Source organism: Procambarus clarkii, chromosome 53, assembly GCF_040958095.1.
Source record: "Procambarus clarkii isolate CNS0578487 chromosome 53, FALCON_Pclarkii_2.0, whole genome shotgun sequence".
NCBI classification, from domain to species: domain Eukaryota; kingdom Metazoa; phylum Arthropoda; class Malacostraca; order Decapoda; family Cambaridae; genus Procambarus; species Procambarus clarkii.
This window is the reverse complement of record NC_091202.1, coordinates 32,393,556-32,413,555: the sequence shown is the minus strand read 5'-3', so window position 1 is coordinate 32,413,555 and position 20,000 is coordinate 32,393,556. Positions and strand designations below refer to the sequence as shown.

At 44.9% G+C, this 20,000-nt stretch overlaps 1 protein-coding gene and 1 long non-coding RNA gene across 3 annotated transcripts in view; one reads left to right on the top strand and one right to left on the bottom strand.

Moving 5' to 3' along the window:
* LOC138352386 (uncharacterized) overlaps positions 1 to 14,650 on the bottom strand; it is a 43,929-nt gene extending 29,279 nt beyond the window's left edge. The window contains exon 1 of the long non-coding RNA XR_011222793.1: positions 14,552 to 14,650. This is a non-coding gene — a long non-coding RNA (uncharacterized lncRNA). The remainder of the gene's footprint in view (positions 1 to 14,551) is intronic.
* Positions 1 to 20,000, top strand: part of LOC123767103 (whirlin) — a 379,357-nt gene that overhangs the window by 353,582 nt on the left and 5,775 nt on the right. The window lies entirely within an intron of this gene.

Genomic DNA, 20,000 nt, shown 5'->3' with positions numbered 1-20,000 from the left:
GTTTATCCTTATCTACCCTGTCAATTCCTCTGAGAATTTTGTAGGTAGTGGTCATGTATCTCTGAGATCTTCTGTCTTCCAGTGTCGTGAGGTGCATTTCCCGCAGCCTTTCCTCGTAACTCATGCCTCTTAGTTTTGGGACTAGCCTAGTGGCATTCCTCTGAACTTTTTCCAGCTTCGTCTTGTGCTTGACAAGGTACGGGCTCCATGCTGGGGCCACATACTCCAGGATTGGTCTTACATATGTAGTATACAAGGTTCTGAATGATTCCTTACACAGGTTCCTGAAGGCTGTTCTGATGTTAGCCAGCCTCACATATGCCGCAGACGTTATTTTCTTTATGTGGGCTTCAGGAGACAGGTTTGATGTGATATCAACTCCTAGATCCTTCTCTCTGTCCGTTTCATGAAGGACTTCATCTCCCATTCTGTATCCTGTGTCTGGCCTCCTGATTCCACTGCCTAGTTTCATTACCTTACATTTATTCGGGTTGAACTTTAGTAGACATTTGTTGGATCATTCATTCAGTTATGTCTAGGTCATCTTTATAGCCTCCTACTATCATCCTGTTTTAATCCTCCTCATCATTGTTGAATCATCAGCAAACAATGCGTGTGCGTGCATGTGTAGTAATTACCTAAGTGTAGTTACAGGATGAGAACTACGCTCGTGGTGTCCCGTCTTCCCAGTACTCTTTGTCGTATAACACTTTGAAACTAAAAACTGACGGTTTTGGCCTCCACCACCTTCTCACTAAGCTTATTCCAACCGTCTACCACTCTGTAAAAGAAAACTTTCTAATGTTTTTTCGCCACCTTTGTTTCCTCAGCTTGAAACCGTGAGCTCTTGTTCGTGATGTTGCTGGATTCAGAAATTCCTCCTCGTCAACTTGGTCGATTCTTCTTAGAATTTTGTATGTTGTGATCATATCACCTCTGTTTCTTCTGCCTTCTAGTTTTGGCATGTTTAACACCTCTAGTCTCTCTTCGAAATTCTTGTTTCTCAGTTCCGGAAGCCATTTTGTAGCCTGCCACTGCGCCTTTCCAGTTTCTTTATGTTCTTCTTGAGATTTGGGCACCATACAACTGCTGCATATTCCAGTTTTGGTCTCACAAAAGTCATGAACAGTTTCTTTAGTATTTCACCATCCATATAATTAAGAGCAAATCTGAAGTTGGAAAGCGACACACACGCTCCTCTCACAATGTTCTTTATGTGTTCCTCTGGCGACAGCTTACTATCCTAAACCAACCCCAGGTCTCCTTCTTTATTAGAGTTCTGTAATTCCTTTCCACATAATTTGTAAGTTGTGTGTGGTCTATTTTCTTCGATTCTTCATTCCATAACATGGCATTTATCTACATTGAATTCCATTTGCCACATTCCGCTCAAAGCACTTATTTTATTTAGATCAATTTTAAGGGCATTAGAATCGTCTGCGTCTCCTGTCTTCCCCAGTATCTTAGCATCACCCGCAAATATGTTCATATAATTCTGAATTCCTTCTGGTAGATGGTTTATGTAGACGATGAACATTACTGGTGCAAGAACTGAACCCTGTGGTACTCCGCTAGTAACACTCCTCCAATCAGACACATTGTCTCTGATTACCGCCCTCATCCTCATTAAAGACTCATTAAAGATCCTTGCCAGAGGCACGCTGAGAGCCTGCGCTGCCTCTTTTAGTATCCACGGTGATACTTTGTCTGGTTTAACCGCTTTAGTTGCATCCAGTGTTGTCAACTGTTTCAATACCTCCTCTGCTGTCACCTCTATATCTGATAGTCTTCCATCTAGGGTAATCGCTTGTAACAATGGGAGCTGCTCAGGCTCGGTTGTGAACACTCCATGGAAACTGGCATTCAGTGCCTCGCAGATTTCCTTGTCACTTTCTGTATATGCCCCTTCTGTCTTCCTTAGTCTTGTCACTTGTTCACCGACATTTTTCTAATTATATGCCTATGTAATAATTTAGGTTGCTTTTTCGCTTTGATCGCAATATCGTTCTCTTAATTTCTTTCCGATACTCTTCTTATGTTAATGTAATCGTTCCTAGCTCTGTTACATCTGATCCTGTTGTCCTCTGTCCTTTGTCTTCTGTACTTCCTCCACTCCCGCCTGCTGGCCATTTTTGCTTCCTGACACTGTCTATTAAACCATGGGTTATTATATTCCTTCTTATTTTTTCCCTTTACCGTTGGTATAAATCTCTCTTCGGCCTCCTTGAATTTCTACATGACTAGGTTTATCATTTCTTGGACTGTTTCCTCTAAGTTCTTCCTCCCTCATCACTTCTTCCAGATATTCCTTTATCCTACTATAATTCCCTTTCCTGTAGTCAACTCTCCTTTCTCAGACCTCTTGTCCCTTTGGACACAATTTAAAGCTCCATCATGTAGTCAACGACTAGGACACAATGGTCACTGGCTCCTAGTGGTATTTCATGTTCCAAATTATCGATGTCTTCTTTGCTCTGGGTGAAAATAGATCTAATAGGCTCGGTGTATCCCCCCTCTTCCCCTTGACTTTCTTCACATGTTGTGTTAGGAAATTCCTGTCTTTAACGTCCACTAACTTTGCTCCTCACGTTTCCTCCCCGCCATTGTGATTCCTTCATTCCCAATTGATCTCTCCATGATTTAGGTCCCCCATGACCGTTTCACTCTTATTCTGTGTGCTGTTGATGCTGCCCTTCTGCAGTTCATCAATACATGCCTTGTTGTTGTCATCATACGCCTGCCTGGGCCTTCTACTGTTTGGAGGGGGATTGTATCAAGATCACAATCTTCCTCCCATCTGCTGTCAAAGTTCCATGTATGGAGCTTTTGCTTTCATTGATATCCCGATTTTCCAGGTCTTCAAACTTCTATTTCCGCATTATTAGGAGTGCCTTAAACATAATACAGGATACAAAACACAATCAAATGTGCCCATAGTAGGAAAACAACATGTAAAGGATTTGGGAATATTGATGTCTGACGACCTAACGTTTAGGGAGCATAACCAAGCAAATATTGCGACAGCCAGAAAAAGGATCGGATGGATTACGAGAACTTTCAAATCCAGAGATCCCATCACAATGGTTGTACTCTTCAAATCACTTGTGTTGTCCCGTCTTGAGTACTGCTCAGTACTCACTTCCCCCTTCAGAGCAAGAGAGATTGCTGAAATAGAGGGAATACAGAGAACATATACGGCACGCATAGACGCGATAAAGCACCTAAATTATTGGGATCGTCTCAAAGCCCTCCAAATGTACTCACTAGAAAGAAGACGAGAGAGATATCAAATAATATAACGTGGAAGATACTGGAGGGCCAAGATCCAAATCTACTCAGTAAAATAACAACGTACTGGAGTGAACGATATGGATGAAAATGCAGAATAGAACCAGTGAAGAGCAGAGGTGCCATAGGCACAATCAGAGAACACTGTATAAACATCAGAGGTCCGCGGTTGTTCAACATCCTCCCAGCGAGCATCAGAAATATTGCCGGAACAACCGTGGACATCTTCAAGAGGAAACTAGATTGTTTCCTCCAAGGAGTGCCAACCAAGCTGTGGTGGGTATGTGGGCCTGCGGGCCGCTCCAAGCAACAGCCTAGTGGACCAAACTCTCAAAAGTCAAGCTTGGCCTCGGGCCGGGTTTGGGGAGTAGAAGAACTCCCAGAACCCCATCAACCAGGTATCAACCAGTGCCACTCCCCCTCCCTGCCTCTGTGTCCTTTCTTTTCTTATCACTTGGTAACCCTCTGGAAAGATTGCATCCGAGATCATGTAACTTATTTTAGATTCCACTGTTGCAATTAAGTCAGGATCTGCCTCACTAACTCTCTTTTGTTTCCTCTGCTTTATTGAATACCCCATCAGCATTGGTGTACCAAACCTTGAGAGACTTCTTGGAAACTCTGGTAACAGTTCATCCTTTCTCTGGGGGTCTGGGGGGTGGATGGGGTCTGGTCAGCTAGGGGAGCGCATAAATGCATAATGGGTCCGAAAGGTAGGAAGGGTTTGAGTGGCATAGAGGGCTGAGAGGTAGATTTAAGCTGAGAGTCATATAGAGGCCGAGAGGTGGAGGGAGGGAGCAGAAGACGGGGATGTGAGGAGCATGGGAGATATGAGGGAGAAGAGAGAATGTACTTGTCAGGGGGTATGCAGGGGGGGGGGGGGAATCAGGGGTAGGTGTGACTTTTGGGATAGAAGGAGGGGAAGTGGGAGGGGGGGCTGAGGATGGGAGTTGGGTAAGAGAAAGGGTTTTGTGGGAAGTGAAGAGGTGGAGGGGGGTCGCAAGGTAAGGGGGGTCAGTGGGAGATGAGGTGCAGAGGAGGGACGAGGGTTGTGGAAAATTTGGGGGCGGAGGAGAGTAAGTTTACTCGCCTCGCCAAGTTGTACTCACCTATTTGTGCTTGCGGGGGTTGAGTTCTGGCTCTTTAGTTCCGCCTCTCAACTGTCAATCAATGCATTCCATCTGTTAACTATTCTGACACTGAAAAGATTTTTTCTAAAGTCCCTGTGACTCATTTGGGTACTCAGTTTCCACCTGTGTCCCCTTGTTCATGTACCACCCGTGTTAAACAGTTTATCTTTATCTACCCTGTCATGATTTTAATTTTGATGATTTTGTAGGTAGTGATTATGTCTCCCCTTACTCTTCTGTCTTCCAGCATCGTGAGGTGCATTTCACGCAGCCTTTCCTCGTAACTCATGCCTCTTAGTTCTGGGACAAGCCAAGTGGCATACCTCTGAACTTTTTCCACCTTCGTCTTGTGCTTGACAAGGTACGGGCTCCATGCTTGGGCCACATACTAAAGGATTGGTCTTACATATGAGGTGTACAAGGTTCTGAATGATTCCTTACACAGGTTCCTTGAAGGCAGTTCTGATGTTAGCCAGCCTTGCATACGCCGCAGATGTTATTTTTTTATGTGGGCTTCAGGAGACAGATTTGGAGTGATATCCACTCCTAGATCTTTCTCTGTCCGCTTCATGAAGGACTTCATCTCCCATTCGGTATCCTGTGTCTGGTCTCCTGTTTCCACTACCTAGTTTCATTTACTCGGGTTGACCTTTAGTAGCCATTTGTTGGACCATTCGTTCAGTTTTTCTGTCATCTTGTAGCCTCATACTATCTTTCTCTGTCTTAATCCTCCTCATAATTTTTGCATCATCAGTAAACAATGAGAGGAACGTATCTATACCCTCTGGGAGATCATTTGCATATATCAGAAATAGTATAGGTCCAAGGACTGAACCCTGCTGGACTCCACTAGTGACGCTTCGCCAATCTGAAACCTCATCCTTCACAGTGATTCGCTGTCTTCTGTTGCTTAGGTACTCGCTTATTCAATGGAGTATCTTACCTTTCACTCCTGCCTGCATCTCCAGCTTTTGCTGGAGATGCAGCAAAAGCATCTTGTTGTGTCTTGCATCTTGCATCTTTGTCTCTTGTGTGGTTCTGTATTAAAAGCTTACTAGCAATCCAAAAATATGTAGTCTGCCCCCCCCCCCCCTCTTTCCTGCCTGATTTTTGTTGCCTGGTCATAGAATTCAATTAATTCTGTGAGGCAGGACTTGCCATCAATGAACCCATGTTGATGCTGTGTTACAAAGTTCTTTCCCTCCAGATGTTCCACTAGCTTTTTTCGCACAATCTTCTCCATCAACTGTGTGTGTGTGTGTGAACTCAACTAGTTGTACTGATCTAGTTGTGATTTCGAGGGGTTGAGCTCTGGCTCTTTGGTCCCGCCTCTCAACTGTCAATCAACTGGTGTACAGATTCCTGAGCCTACTGGGCTCTGTACACCAGTTGATTGTTGATTGTGTGTGTGTGTGTGTGTGTGTGTGTGTGTGTGTGTGTGTATATATATATATATATATATATATATATATATATATATATATATATATATATATATATATATATATATATATATATATATATGTCGTACGTAGTAGCCAGAATGCACTTCTCAGCCTACTATGCAAGGCCCGATTTGCCTAATAAGCCAAGTTTTCATGAATTAATGTTTTTTCGACTACCTAACCTACCTAACCTAACATTTTCGGCTAGCTAACCTAACCTAAATAATAGAGATAGGTTAGGTTAGGTAGGGTTGGTTAGGTTCGGTCACATATCTACGTTAATTTTAACTCCAATAAAAAAAAATTGACCACATACATAATGAAATGGGTAGCTTTATCATTTCATAAGGAAAAAATTAGAGAAAATATATTAATTCAGGAAAACTTGGCTTATTAGGCAAATCGGGCCTTGCATAGTAGGCTGAGAAGTGCGTTCTGGCTACTAGGTACGACATATATATATATATATATATATATATATATATATATATATATATATATATATATATATATATATATATATATATATATATATATATATATATATATATATATATCAAACTCCATCATGGAAAATGGGGAATCCCGTGAGACATTTTGCAAGGGTTGACTGACCTGCAACCACTAACTCACACGCCACACAGCCACGCCTGCCATCTGTGACTGCTTCAACTCTCCCTTTCCGTAACACCCACAAACTTTTAAGTTCGTACAAGAACAAAAAAGGCAATGGCCACTGCACCTCGGACCGTTGTATCTTCAACAACATACTGAAGAGCGCAGCGGGCGAGTGAAAGTGAGTCAAGAATGAAAGACATTTATCTGCGCCAACACTTTCCTTCGCCTCAGTGATGACAATACCTCCATACTCCCCGATGCAGGTGTGGAAACACGTGCCTCGATCGCCAAGCTTACCAGCACAGGTGTTACGGTAAGCTGCATGTCGGACTTGGTTCATATCCCCCTGATACAAGCCTGTCAGGTGGTGCCACGACCAAGCCTGTTTGGGCTGGCGGAGGGACGCGGGGACGGGGGCTTTTGGCCGTGGCCGACTAGTTCATAGTACCGTTATCAGAGGGGCGACGTGAGAGGGAACTCTACTGCTGGTCGTGGCGTCAGTCACGGCGGTGGCTGAGCCCCGCTGTAATTAGGGAGAGTTACCTCGCTCTCCCACGTCAAAGTTGGATGTTTTCATTCCGGTGTCCCAACTTAGGGGCTGTCTTTGAGCCTCCTGTTACAGGCTTAGGGGCCGTGTTTGAGTCTTCTCCTGTTACAGGCTTAGGGGCCGTGTTTGAGAATCCTGTTACAGGTTTAGGGGGGCCATGTTTGAGCCTCCTGTTACAGGCTTAGGGGCCGTGTTTGAACCTCCTGTTACAGGCTTAGGGGGGCCATGTTTGAGACTCCTCCTGTTACAAGCTTAGGGGCCATGTTTAAGACTCCTGTTACAGGCTTAGGGGCCATGTTTAAGACTCCTGTTACAGGCTTAGGGGCCGTCTTTGAGCCTCCTGTTACAGGCTTAGGGAACGTGTTTGAGACTCCTCCTGTTACAGGCTTAGGGGCCGTGTTTGAGACTCCTCCTGTTACAGGCTTAGGGGCCGTGTTTGAGACTCCTGTTACAGGCTTAGGGGCCGTGTTTGAGACTTCTGTTACAGGCTTAGGGGCCGTGTTTGAGTCTCCTCCTGTTACAGGCTTAGGGGCCATGTTTGTGCCTCCTGTTACAGGCTTAGGGGCCGTCTTTGAGCCTCCTGTTACAGGCTTAGGGGCCGTGTTTGAGATTCCTGTTACAGGCTTAGGGGCCGTGTTTGAGTCTCCTGTTACAGGCTTAGGGGCCGTGTTTGAGACTCCTGTTACAGGCTTAGGGGCCGTGTTTGAGACTCCTGTTACAGGCTTAGGGGCCATGTTTGAGACTCCTCCTGTTACAGGCTTAGGGGCCGTGATTGAGACTCCTGTTACAGGCTTAGGGGCCGTGTTTGAGTCTCCTCCTGTTACAGGCTTAGGGGCCGTGTTTGAGACTCCTGTTACAGGCTTAGGGGCCGTGTTTGAGACTCCTGTTACAGGCTTAGGGGCCGTGTTTGAGTCTCCTCCTGTTACAGGCTTAGGGGCCGTGTTTGAGACTCCTGTTACAGGCTTAGGGGCCGTGTTTGAGACTTCTGTTACAGGCTTAGGGGCCGTGTTTGAGACTCCTGTTACAGGCTTAGGGGCCATGTTTAAGACTCCTGTTACAGGCTTAGGGGCCGTGTTTGAGACTCCTCCTGTTACAGGCTTAGGGGCCGTGTTTGAGACTCCTCCTGTTACAGGCTTAGGGGCCGTGTTTGAGACTCCTCCTGTTACAGGCTTAGGGGCCATGTTTGAGACTCCTGTTACAGGCTTAGGGGCCGTGTTTGAGACTCCTGTTACAGGCTTAGGGGCCATGTTTGAGACTCCTGTTACAGGCTTAGGGGCCGTGTTTGAGACTCCTGTTACAGGCTTAGGGGCCGTGTTTGAGCCTCCTGTTACAGGCTTAGGAGCCGTGTTTGAGCCTCCTGTTTCAGGCTTAGGAGCCGTGTTTGAGCCTCCTGTTACAGGCTTAGGGGGCCATGTTTGTGACTCCTGTTACAGGCTTAGAAGCCGTGTTTGAGTCTCCTGTTACAGGCTTAGAACTATAATTGAGGTTCCTACTACAGGATTAATGCATGTTTGGGATTTCATGTTTCAGGCTTAAATCATCTCTATTTACAGCAGTCTACGCAGAGAAAAACATTTCGAGGTTTTCTGCCAACATTTAGAGTAAACGAAGCCATTTTATGTTGAGAAATGTTCAAACGTAATGCTTTACTAGTCACAGGTACCTTCCTTGAGGCTACCTTGAGGTGCTTCCGGGGCTTAGTGTCCCCGCGGCCCGGTCGTCGACCAGGCCTCCTGGTTGCTGGACTGATCAACCAGGCTGTGACTCATACGTCAGGCTGCGAGCAGCCGCGTCTAACAGCCTGGTTGATAGTGTAATTTAGTTATAAATAACGGTGGGAGGGGGGGGGGCTGCTAAATCAAGGCAGTTTTGTAAGGACGAGATGCGAGAAAGGACAAAAGCCAACAGTTGGATGGATCAACTCGCGGCCTATGTGAGAAGGCGCGCCCTCTTACGGGCTCACCATAGCCCGTGCTACTTGGGACATTTTGTTCCAAGTAGCGAATCTTTAACAACAACTTCTAGGTCAACTAAGAATTCTGGATAAAAAAAAACATAATTCAACCCGTTCCACTACCGCCCACGAGATAGGTATAGGGTGCATAATAAATGCACTGACTGCGCGGTTCGGTCCGATCGCCAGTCGTCGCTTCAGTCTATATAACGAAAGCGAAAACAAAGATTTGTATAGTTCCGTAGCGACCGAACCTTCCAGCTCATGGAGCCCCGAGAGCATATAATCACTCAAGAAAAAGCTACGCCTGTGCCTTTTCCTCTGTCATCTTGGGAACTGTGAAAGTCTCGAAGATGCTCTCCCACTGATCAACGAGGCTGTTAAGTATGCTTAAAACGTACAGGATCAACGACTCGACTCCAGGGCATCGCGTCAACAACGAACCATTCGCGGTTGTAACCAGTTACGCCAAGATATTGTAAACAACAATAGGACTTGATAACACCACAACACACATGATAACACCACCAGCACCCAGTATCACCACCACAACACACATAACACCACAACACACATGATAACACCACCAGCACCCAGTATCACCACCACAACACACATAACACCACAACACACATGATAACACCACCAGCATCCAGTATCACCACTACAACACACATAACACCACAACACACATGATAACACCACAAAACACATGATAACACCACCAGCACCCAGTATCACCACCACAACACACATAACACCACAACACACATGATAACACCACAAAACACATGATAACACAACACACATGATAACACCACAACACACATGATAACACCACAACACACATGATAACACCACAACACACATGATAACACCGAAACACACATGATAACACCACAACACACATGATAACACCACAACACACATGATAACACCACAACACACATGATAACACCACAACACACATGATAACACCACAACACACACACATAACACCACAACACACACATGATAACACCACAACACACACATAACACCACAACACACACATAACACCACAACACACACAACACCACAACACACACATAACACCACAACACACATGATAACTCCACAACACATGATAACACCACAACACACACACATAACACCACAACACACACATGATAACACCACAACACACGCATAACACCACAACACACACATAACACCACAACACACACATGATAATATTATTACCGACCGTAAAGCAGAAATATAAATTAGCTTCACACAACCCTGTTATATAAGAAGTAATGAGAGATGACTGATTAAGATTAAACCACCCAAGAGGTGGCACGGGCATGAATAGCCCGTAAGATGACAGATCACCTGGTACTGATGACATACTCAAGAGGTCACGCGTTACTGATGACGTCATCATGGTCACGTGTTACTGATGACGTCATCATCAGTCTGTTTTTCAGTGCTTTTGGAACTGTTTGTTCCATTGTTCCAATATTGGTACAATAAGTCCCATTAACCCAATTACTGTACTTTTTTTGGTGTAAAGTACGGGAAAAGATGCTAAAAATCGAACTTTTTAGTCTTCTTAGGTCTAGTATAGTACATATATGTACTATGTTAGGCCTCTGATCGAGTGAATTAGGCCTGGGTTACCTAGGTTAGGTTTTATTAGAAATGTAAATATAAGAACCTTTTCGGTCGGTCCAAATTCAGTAATGCAGAAGTAAACTGTCTGCGTGGTTCATCACTTCATATTTGGTACTTTCTTGCGGTTCATCACGACATATTGGTACTTTCTGGTGGTAAATCACTACATATTGGTACTTTCTGGTGGTAAATCACTACATATTGGTACTTTCTGGTGGTAAATCGCGACATATTGGTACTTTCTGGTGGTAAATCACTACATATTGGTACTTTCTGGTGGTTCATCACGACATATTGGTACTTTCTGGTGGTTCATCACTATATATTGGTACTTTCTGGTGGTCCATCACTTCATATTGGTACTTTCTGGTGGTTCATCACTATATATTGGTACTTTCTGGTGGTCCATCACTGTATATTGGTACTTTCTGGTGGCCCATCACTTCATATTGGTACTTTTTGGTGGTCCATCACTATATATTGGTACTTTCTGGTGGTTCATCACTATATATTGGTACTTTCTGGTGGTCCATCACTATATATTGGTACTTTCTGGTGGTCCATCACTATATATTGGTACTTTCTGGTGGTCCATCACTTCATATTGGTAATTTCTGCTGGTCCATCACTATATATTGGTACTTTCTGGTGGTCCATCACTATATATTGGTACTTTCTGATGGTCTATCACTACATATTGGTACTTTCTGGTGGTCCATCACTATATATTGATACTTTCTGGTGGTTCATCACTATATATTGGTACTTTCTGGTGGTAAATCACTACATATTGGTACTTTCTGGTGGTTCATCACTATATATTGGTACTTTCTGGTGGTCCATCACTATATATTGGTACTTTCTGGTTATCCATCACTTCATATTGGTACTTTCTGGTGGTCCATCACTTCATATTGGTACTTTCTGGTGGTCCATCACTATATATTGGTACTTTCTGGTGGTCCATCACTATATATTGGTACTTTCTGGTGGTCCATCACTATATATTGGTACTTTCTGGTGGTCCATCACCATATATTGGTACTTTCTGGTGGTCCATCACCATATATTGGTACTTTCTGGTGGTCCATCACTACATATTAGTACTTTCTGGTGGTCCATCACTATATATTGGTACTTTCTGGTGGTCCATCACTACAAAGTGGTACTTTCTGGTGGTCCATCACTATATAATGGTACTTTCTGGCGGTCCATCACTACATATTACTACTTTCTGGTGGTCCATCACTACATATTGGTACTTTGTGATGGTCCATCACTATATATTGGTACTTTCTGGCGGTCCATCACTATATATTGGTACTTTCTGGCGGTCCATCACTATATATTGGTACTTTCTGGCGGTCCATCACTATATATTGGTACTTTCTGGTGGTCCATCACTATATATTGGTACTTTCTGGTGGTCCATCACTATATATTGGTACTTTCTGGTGGTCTATCACTGTATATTGGTACTTTCTGGTTATCTATCACTGTATATTGGTACTTTCTGGTTATCCATCACTCCATATTGGTACTTTCTGGTGGTCCATCACTTCATATTGGTACTTTCTGGTGGTCCATCACTTCATATTGGTACTTTCTGGTGGTCCATCACTATATATTGGTACTTTCTGGTGGTCCATCACTATATATTGGTACTTTCTGGTGGTCCATCACTATATATTGGTACTTTCTGGTGGTCCATCACTATATATTGGTACTTTCTGGTGGTCCATCACTATATTTTGGTACTTTCTGGTGGTCCATCACTTCATATTGGTACTTTCAAGTGGTCCATCACTTCATATTGGTACTTTCTGTTGGTCCATCACTTCATATTGGTACTTTCTGGTGGTCCATCACTACATATTGGTACTTTATGGCGGTCCATTACTACATATTGGTACTTTCTCGTTGTCCATCACGACATATTGGTACTTTCTGGTGGTCCATCACTTCATATTGGTACTTTCAAGTGGTCCATCACTTCATATTGGTACTTTCTGGCGGTCCATCACTACATATTGGTACTTTCTCGTTGTCCATCACGACATATTGGTACTTTCTGGTGGTCCATCACGACATATTGGTACTTTCTGGTGGTTCATCACAATATATTGGTACTTTCTGGTGGTCCATCACTTCATATTGGTACTTTCTGGCGGTCCATCACTACATATTGGTACTTTCTCGTTGTCCATCACGACATATTGGTACTTTCTCGTTGTCCATCACGACATATTGGTACTTTATGGTGGTCCATCACGACATAATGGTACTTTCTGGTGGTCCATCACGACATAATGGTACTTTCTGGTGGTCCATCACTATATATTGGTACTTTCTGGCGGTCCATCACTACATATTGGTACTTTCTCGTTGTCCATCACGACATATTGGTAATTTATGGTGGTCCATCACGATATAATGGTACTTTCTGGTGGTCCATCACGACATAATGGTACTTTCTGGTGGTCCATCACTATATATTGGTACTTTCTGTTGATCCATCACGTCATACTGGCACTCACTGTAGGAGGAAGGCCAGTGTTGACATTCACTGTGGGAGGGAGTGTCAGCACTCACTGTGGGAGGAAGGTCAGTGTTGGCACTCACTGTGGGAGGGAGTGTCAGTGTTGGCACTTACTGTGGGAGGGAGTGTCAGTGTTGGCACTCACTGTGGGAGGGAGTGTCAGTGTTGGCACTCACTGTGGGAGGAAGGTCAGTGTTGGCACTCACTGTGGGAGGGAGTGTCAGTGTTGGCACTCACTGTGGGAGGGAGTGTCAGTGTTGGCACTCACTGTGGGAGGGAGTGTCAGTGTTGGCACTCACTGTGGGAGGAAGGTCAGTGTTGGCACTCACTGTGGGAGGGAGTGTCAGTGTTGGCACTCACTGTGGGAGGGAGTGTCAGTGTTGGCACTCACTGTGGGAGGAAGGTCAGTGTTGGCACTCACTGTGGGAGGGAGTGTCAGTGTTGGCACTTACTGTGGGAGGGAGTGTCAGTGTTGGCACTCACTGTGGGAGGGAGTGTCAGTGTTGGCACTCACTGTGGGAGGAAGGTCAGTGTTGGCACTCACTGTGGGAGGGAGTGCCAGTGTTGGCACTCACTGTGGGAGGGAGTGTCAGTGTTGGCACTCACTGAGGGAGGAAGGCCAGTGTTGGCACTCACTGTGGGAGGAAGGCCAGTGTTGGCACTCACTGTGGGAGGGAGTGTCAGTGTTGGCACTCACTGTGGGAGGGAGTGTCACTGTTGGCACTCACTGTGGGAGGGAGTGTCAGTGTTGGCACTCACTGTTGGAGGGAGTGTTAGTGTTGGCACTCACTGTTGGAGGAAGGTCAGTGTTGGCACTCACTGTGGGAGGGAGTGTCAGTGTTGGCACTCTCACTCAACCATTCACATCAACGAAACTTTAGTAAGGAACTTAAAGTAACTTCCTGTAACTTTCACCAAATAATATCAAATTTACTTCAAAGCAAAACTTGGCCTAATACAGTAATAATTCGTAATAATTATTAGTAATAATATGACTAGTAGTAATGCTAGTAACTAGTAGTCTAGATTATTTTAGGGAATACCATTGTGTATATTCCAACTTGCTGAGATGGTTACAGAATTTAAAATATATATATAACTGAATACTGTTTTCTAGCTCAGAATTCATCATTTCTTTAGGTTGTGGGGGACACGAGGCGCTGGTGGCAGCCTTCTTGAAGCCTTCATATATCACTGGGATTCACATTATAAAACTCTTAGTTTCCCAAAATGTGTATATCTCTAAACATATGCAAAGACCTAAATTGTTTCTTAATTCTTTAAAATAACCACTCCCTCTAGACGCATTTGCGCCTAGGAGAAAAAACTTCATGTGCTCACTTATATATATATTTCAAAGTATTACTCTCTTACCTGTTTAATTGCAAAAATAGAATATCAGAGGTGCGCGCACACGACAACACGTCCGCCTCCTCGCCTGGTCGTGGTTGAATGCAAACTTCATTCGTTCCCAAGTTTGGACCTGTCACGAGCCTCATGACGGGGAAAACGTATCGTACCGCAAACTCTGTTTGTACCTCTGCTAAACTATCTTAAATTTACTGGTAGATAAGATTGATCGTTTAAGTTTGCTTATTCTTCTATTCAAAGTGTTACTTGCATACTTATGACGCTGTTGGCAAATGGGTTGTGGATATGTTTCGTTTGAGCTCGTACGTCTGGTAGGCGCACTATAGAACCATATGCAGAAGGAGGGAGGAGGAGGAGGAGGAGGGAGGAAGGTGAGGCACCGTGATTCGTAGGGGGGAAGGTGAAGGGGAAGCGGAAGGGGAAGGGGGAAGGGGCAACTGGAGGAAGGCAGAGGGGAAGGGGGAAGGGGCAACTGGAGGAAGGCAGAGGGGAAGGGGCTAGCTAGCGTGGCAGGCTCAACACCCAAGCAACCGCAACATCCCCACCCCCCTCCCCATACACACACTCAACCTCGTTAAAGCGAATTCCGGTAATGGCAAGCCTTAACCGTTAATCCATTACTGTTTCATGCGCGTACTCCCCCCCCCCCCTTCCTTCCCCCCCCATTGTGCTGTGCGCCCCGTGGCTGAGCGGTGCTCAAGGCGCTCTCGTCAAAGTCACTGAGTTCGTACAAATGCCATTGTAACGCTAGTTAATGTTATCAGGAAGCTGATGCCAGCAGCAACAGTGTGGGTGATCCAGCCCCGGAATCTTGAGCTGCCACAATGTACAAAATAATGGGTACTAAATGTGGGAACCCCAAGTCTAACACACACGTTTCCTAATTCTCACATTTCTGACACATACATGTTCCCTAATTCTCACATTTCTGACACACACATGTTCCCTAATTCTCACATTTCTGACACACACATGTGCCCTAATTCTCACATTTCTGACACACACATGTTCCCTAATTCTCACATGTCAGACACACACATGTTCCCTAATTCTCACATGTCAGACACACACACACATGTTCCCTAATTCTCACATTTCTGACACACAATGTTCCCGATTGATTACTCACATTTCTGGCACACACATGTTCCCTAATTCTCACATTTCTGGCACACACATGTTCCCTAATTCTCACATTTCTGGCACACAATGTTCCCTAATTCTCACATTTCTGGCACACACATGTTCCCTAATTCTCACATTTCTGACACACACACACATGTTCCCTAATTCTCACATTTCTGACACACACATGTTCCCTAATTCTCACATTTCTGACACACATGTTCCCTAATTCTCACATTTCTAGCACACATATTCCCTAATTCTCATATTTCTGACACACACACGTTCCCTAATCCTCACATTTCTGACACACACATGTGCCCTAATCCTCATCCCCCCTGACACACGCACATGTTCCCCAATCCTCACCTGATGCACACACATCTCCAATAGTAATAAATTCCATTCAGTTCACACATGTAATTAACACACTTTTTCCAATCCTGCAAATTACCAATTAGTTATTAATGTTCAATCTCACCGTAACTGTTTTTTTTCACCAGATTATATGAAGAATTTTTGGTTCTACCACAGACGTGGCCACACATTTACAATGCTAATCAGTATGTTTACATTTTGTTTTGTCCTCATGGACAGGGTTAGAGATCTGTTAAACATATAGTTCAGGAATTTATTGAACAACTAACCACAGAAGGTGATTGGAGTGCTTTTAAAATGTTAAATTTACCTACATAAATACATTTACGTCAGTCATACATAACATGTTCGATGTATGTTTGTGAAGAGCTGCTGTGGTGGTATGGACATCGACATATAAGACTCAACTCCATAGACGTCATTTACAAATATTGGAAATAGAACTGGTCCCAGCACCGAGCCTTGAGGTACTCCACTCGTTACTGCTAGCCAGTCCGACTTCTCGCCCCTGACTGTTACTTTCTGGCTCCTGTCTTTTAGGTAATTCCTTCCCCAAGCTAGGGCTTTTCCGCTTACTCCCGTCTGCCTCTCAAGTTTGAATACTAGTCTCCTTTGAGGTACTGTAACAAAGGCTTCTTGGTAGTCCAGAAATATACAATCTGCCCATCCATCCCTGCCCTTGCCTTATTCTTGTCTTTTTATCATAAATTTCAGGTGTGTTAGACATGATTTCCCTATCCCTCACTTAGTTGTGTTTGTGGGGGTTGAGCTTGGGCTCTTTGGTCCCGCCTCTCAACTCTCAATCAACTGGTGTACAGGTTTCTAAGCCAATTGGGAGTTATCAATTTACATTTGAAACTCTTGATGGAGTCAGCTTCCACCACATCAGTTGATAATACAGTACATTTGTTAACTACCCTGATAGAGCATCAGGGTGAAAGAAACTATGCCCATTTGTTTCCGCCTCTGCCGGGGATCGAACCCGGGGACCTTAGGACTACGACTCCAGACAGCCACTAAAGTTATGTGTGTGTGTGTGTGTTTGTTTGTTTGCACGCATGTAGCTTAGTTGATATGTGATATCAACTGATATCACATATCGGTGATATGTGACATCAGGTGATATGTGAACCTCTAACCTTATACCTATATAAGCATGCTCCCCCTACCCACCCCAAATCCCCCCCCCCCTCCCTCTCCCTCCCCCTACCTCCTTCGTCTCACAGGATGTCTCCTCCCCAATGACTTCTACTGTCCGTGTTACCAGAATCGAGTGGCTCACTTTCTCTCGAAACGTTACCAAGGCCGCGTGACTCACCGCCCTGACAGTATTACCAGCACCAGTTGACTAAACAAGCCGACACTGACAGAGTCACGCACCCGGAACCCCATCCCCCAACAGTGCCTCCAGCCTGGCACTCGGCACCCCCATTCCCTATAGTGGCACCGGTGCTGTACGGGATTATATACCACCCATACCACAGGCAGATTGCAACAGTATTACCAGAACGGTGTGAATCTGTGGTATACCTACGCGTGAGATTATGAATGTCATGAGAGATCCCACCACGAATATGGCAATAGTTTCCTTACTATTAGATGATTCAGCGATGTGTTGTGTGTGTGTGTGTGTGTGTGTGTGTGTGTGTGTGTGTGTGTGTGTGTGTGTGTGTGTGTGTGTGTGTGTGTGTGTGTGTGTGTGTGTGTGTTTGGCAACGATTCCATTCGGGTTGTGATGGCTGTTTCAATGTCTGTCTCTGTGTCTGTCTCTGTGTCTTTCTCTGTCTCTCTCTCTGTCTCTCTCTGTCTCTGTCTGTCTCTCTCTGTCTCTGTCTGTCTCTCTCTGTCTCTGTCTGTCTCTGTCTGTCTCTCTCTGTCTCTCTCTGTCTCTCTCCGTCTCTCTCTCTCTCTCTCTCTCTCTCTCTCTCTCTCTCTCTCTCTCTCTCTCTCTCTCTCTCTCTCTCTCTCTCTCTCTCTCTCTCTCTCTCTCTCTCTCATTTATATATATATATATATATATATATATATATATATATATATATATATATATATATATATATATATATATATATATATATATATATCTCACGAAAGGAGGGGCTTGGATGAGAGTGAGGCGAAGTGATGGGATGTGGAAAGGGAAGGAAAAAGTATAAGAGAAATGGGAAAGTGAACGGTTGAAAAGGGGTAAAGTTGTGTGCAAGTAAATAGAAGAGAGGAGAAGTGAGCGGCGACAGAGAGGGGGGAGGAGAGAGAGAAAGAAAAGGGGTTCAGGAAGAAGAACGAAGAAAGGGGGAATTGAAGAGTGGAAGAGGGAGAGAATATTGGGAAAGGTGAAAGAGAAGGGGAAGAGAGGACAAAATAATGAACAGAAAAGAAGGGGGAAAAATCAGGAAGAAAGAGGGAGGGAAATGAGGCAAAGGGGAACACAAGAAGAGGTTTTCTGAAGGTGTGGAACAGGAACTAACCTTTGAGCTCCAGGGGATGGCACTGTCTTGGATCTAATATGTCACCATTGCTCCATGTGGAGCAATGGTCCCTTCATCCCAAGTACTCACCAGAAGAAAGCACCAAGCTGGGAAGGGAGGGAATTTTGAGGGGGGAAAGCACCAAGCTATTACGGCTATATAGCACGTGGAAGGGGTCAGGATAAGGATTTGGGATGGGACGGGGGGAGGAATGGTGTCCAACCACTTGAACGGTCGGGGATTGAACGCCGACCTGAATGAAGCGAAACCGTACCGCTTCATGCATGTCCTCGTATCCCAGCTCCCTGTTCTCATATCCCAGCGCCTTGTCCTCATATCCCAGCTCCCTGTCCTCATATCCCAGCGCTTTGTCCTCGTATCCCAGCTCCCTGTCCTCATATCCCAGCTCCCTGTCCTCATATCCCAGCTCCCTGTCCTCATATCCCAGCGCCTTGTCCTCGTATCCCAGCTCCCTGATGAAGGGGAAAAGGACAAAGTTTTTACGGTGTGACGAATCGATAGGACTCGACTGACGGGTGAACAGGTGCATGAGGTGCTCGGCCGCCAGTTAATACTATGGAGGAGGTCGAGCTCGGCCGAGCACGACAGTTTCCGAGCCGAGGTTCACGTCTAAAGGTTCACGTCTCAAGCACTACTTGAAAAATTTATAATTTATCTTAAGAATAACAATTCTGGGCTCGGAAAACCCAACATTGTGTCAGCAAAACTGCACCTTTTATTTCCTCTTGACTCATGGGGGTACAGAAGCAGACGACTTTTCACTTTCATTGGCACACGGAGAGTTATCCCTCCCCATAGGCAAGCCTTACCCTCTTAGTTTTTTTCCTGGAGCACGATCCACCAATTCCTTTACAACCAGATACCCAATTACTGTTGGGTAAATAGGGGCGAACGGTTAAAATTAATATCTCCAAATAAAGACTTAGTCAATCCTCCCTGTATAGGACTCGAACCCAGACCAATTCGAAATTAGGGTAGTGTACGAGAGTGCTGAGTGAGAGTGTAGGGAGAGCGAGGATATAGGGAGAGTGAGAGTGAGAGTGTAGGGAGAGCGAGGATATAGGGAGAGTGAGAGTGTAGGGAGAGCGAGGATATAGGGAGAGTGAGAGTGAGAGTGTAGGGAGAGCGAGGATATAGGGAGAGTGAGAGTGAGAGTGAGAGTGTAGGGAGAGCGAGGATATAGGGAGAGTGAGAGTGAGAGTGTAGGGAGAGCGAGGATATAGGGAGAGTGAGAGTGAGAGTGTAGGGAGAGCGAGGATATAGGGAGAGTGAGAGTGAGAGTGTAGGGAGAGCGAGGATATAGGGAGAGTGAGAGTGAGAGTGTAGGGAGAGCGAGGATATAGGGAGAGTGAGAGTGAGAGTGTAGGGAGAGCGAGGATATAGGGAGATTGAGAGTGAGAGTGTAGGGAGAGCGAGGATACAGGGAGAGTGAGAGTGAGAGTGTAGGGAGAGCGAGGATA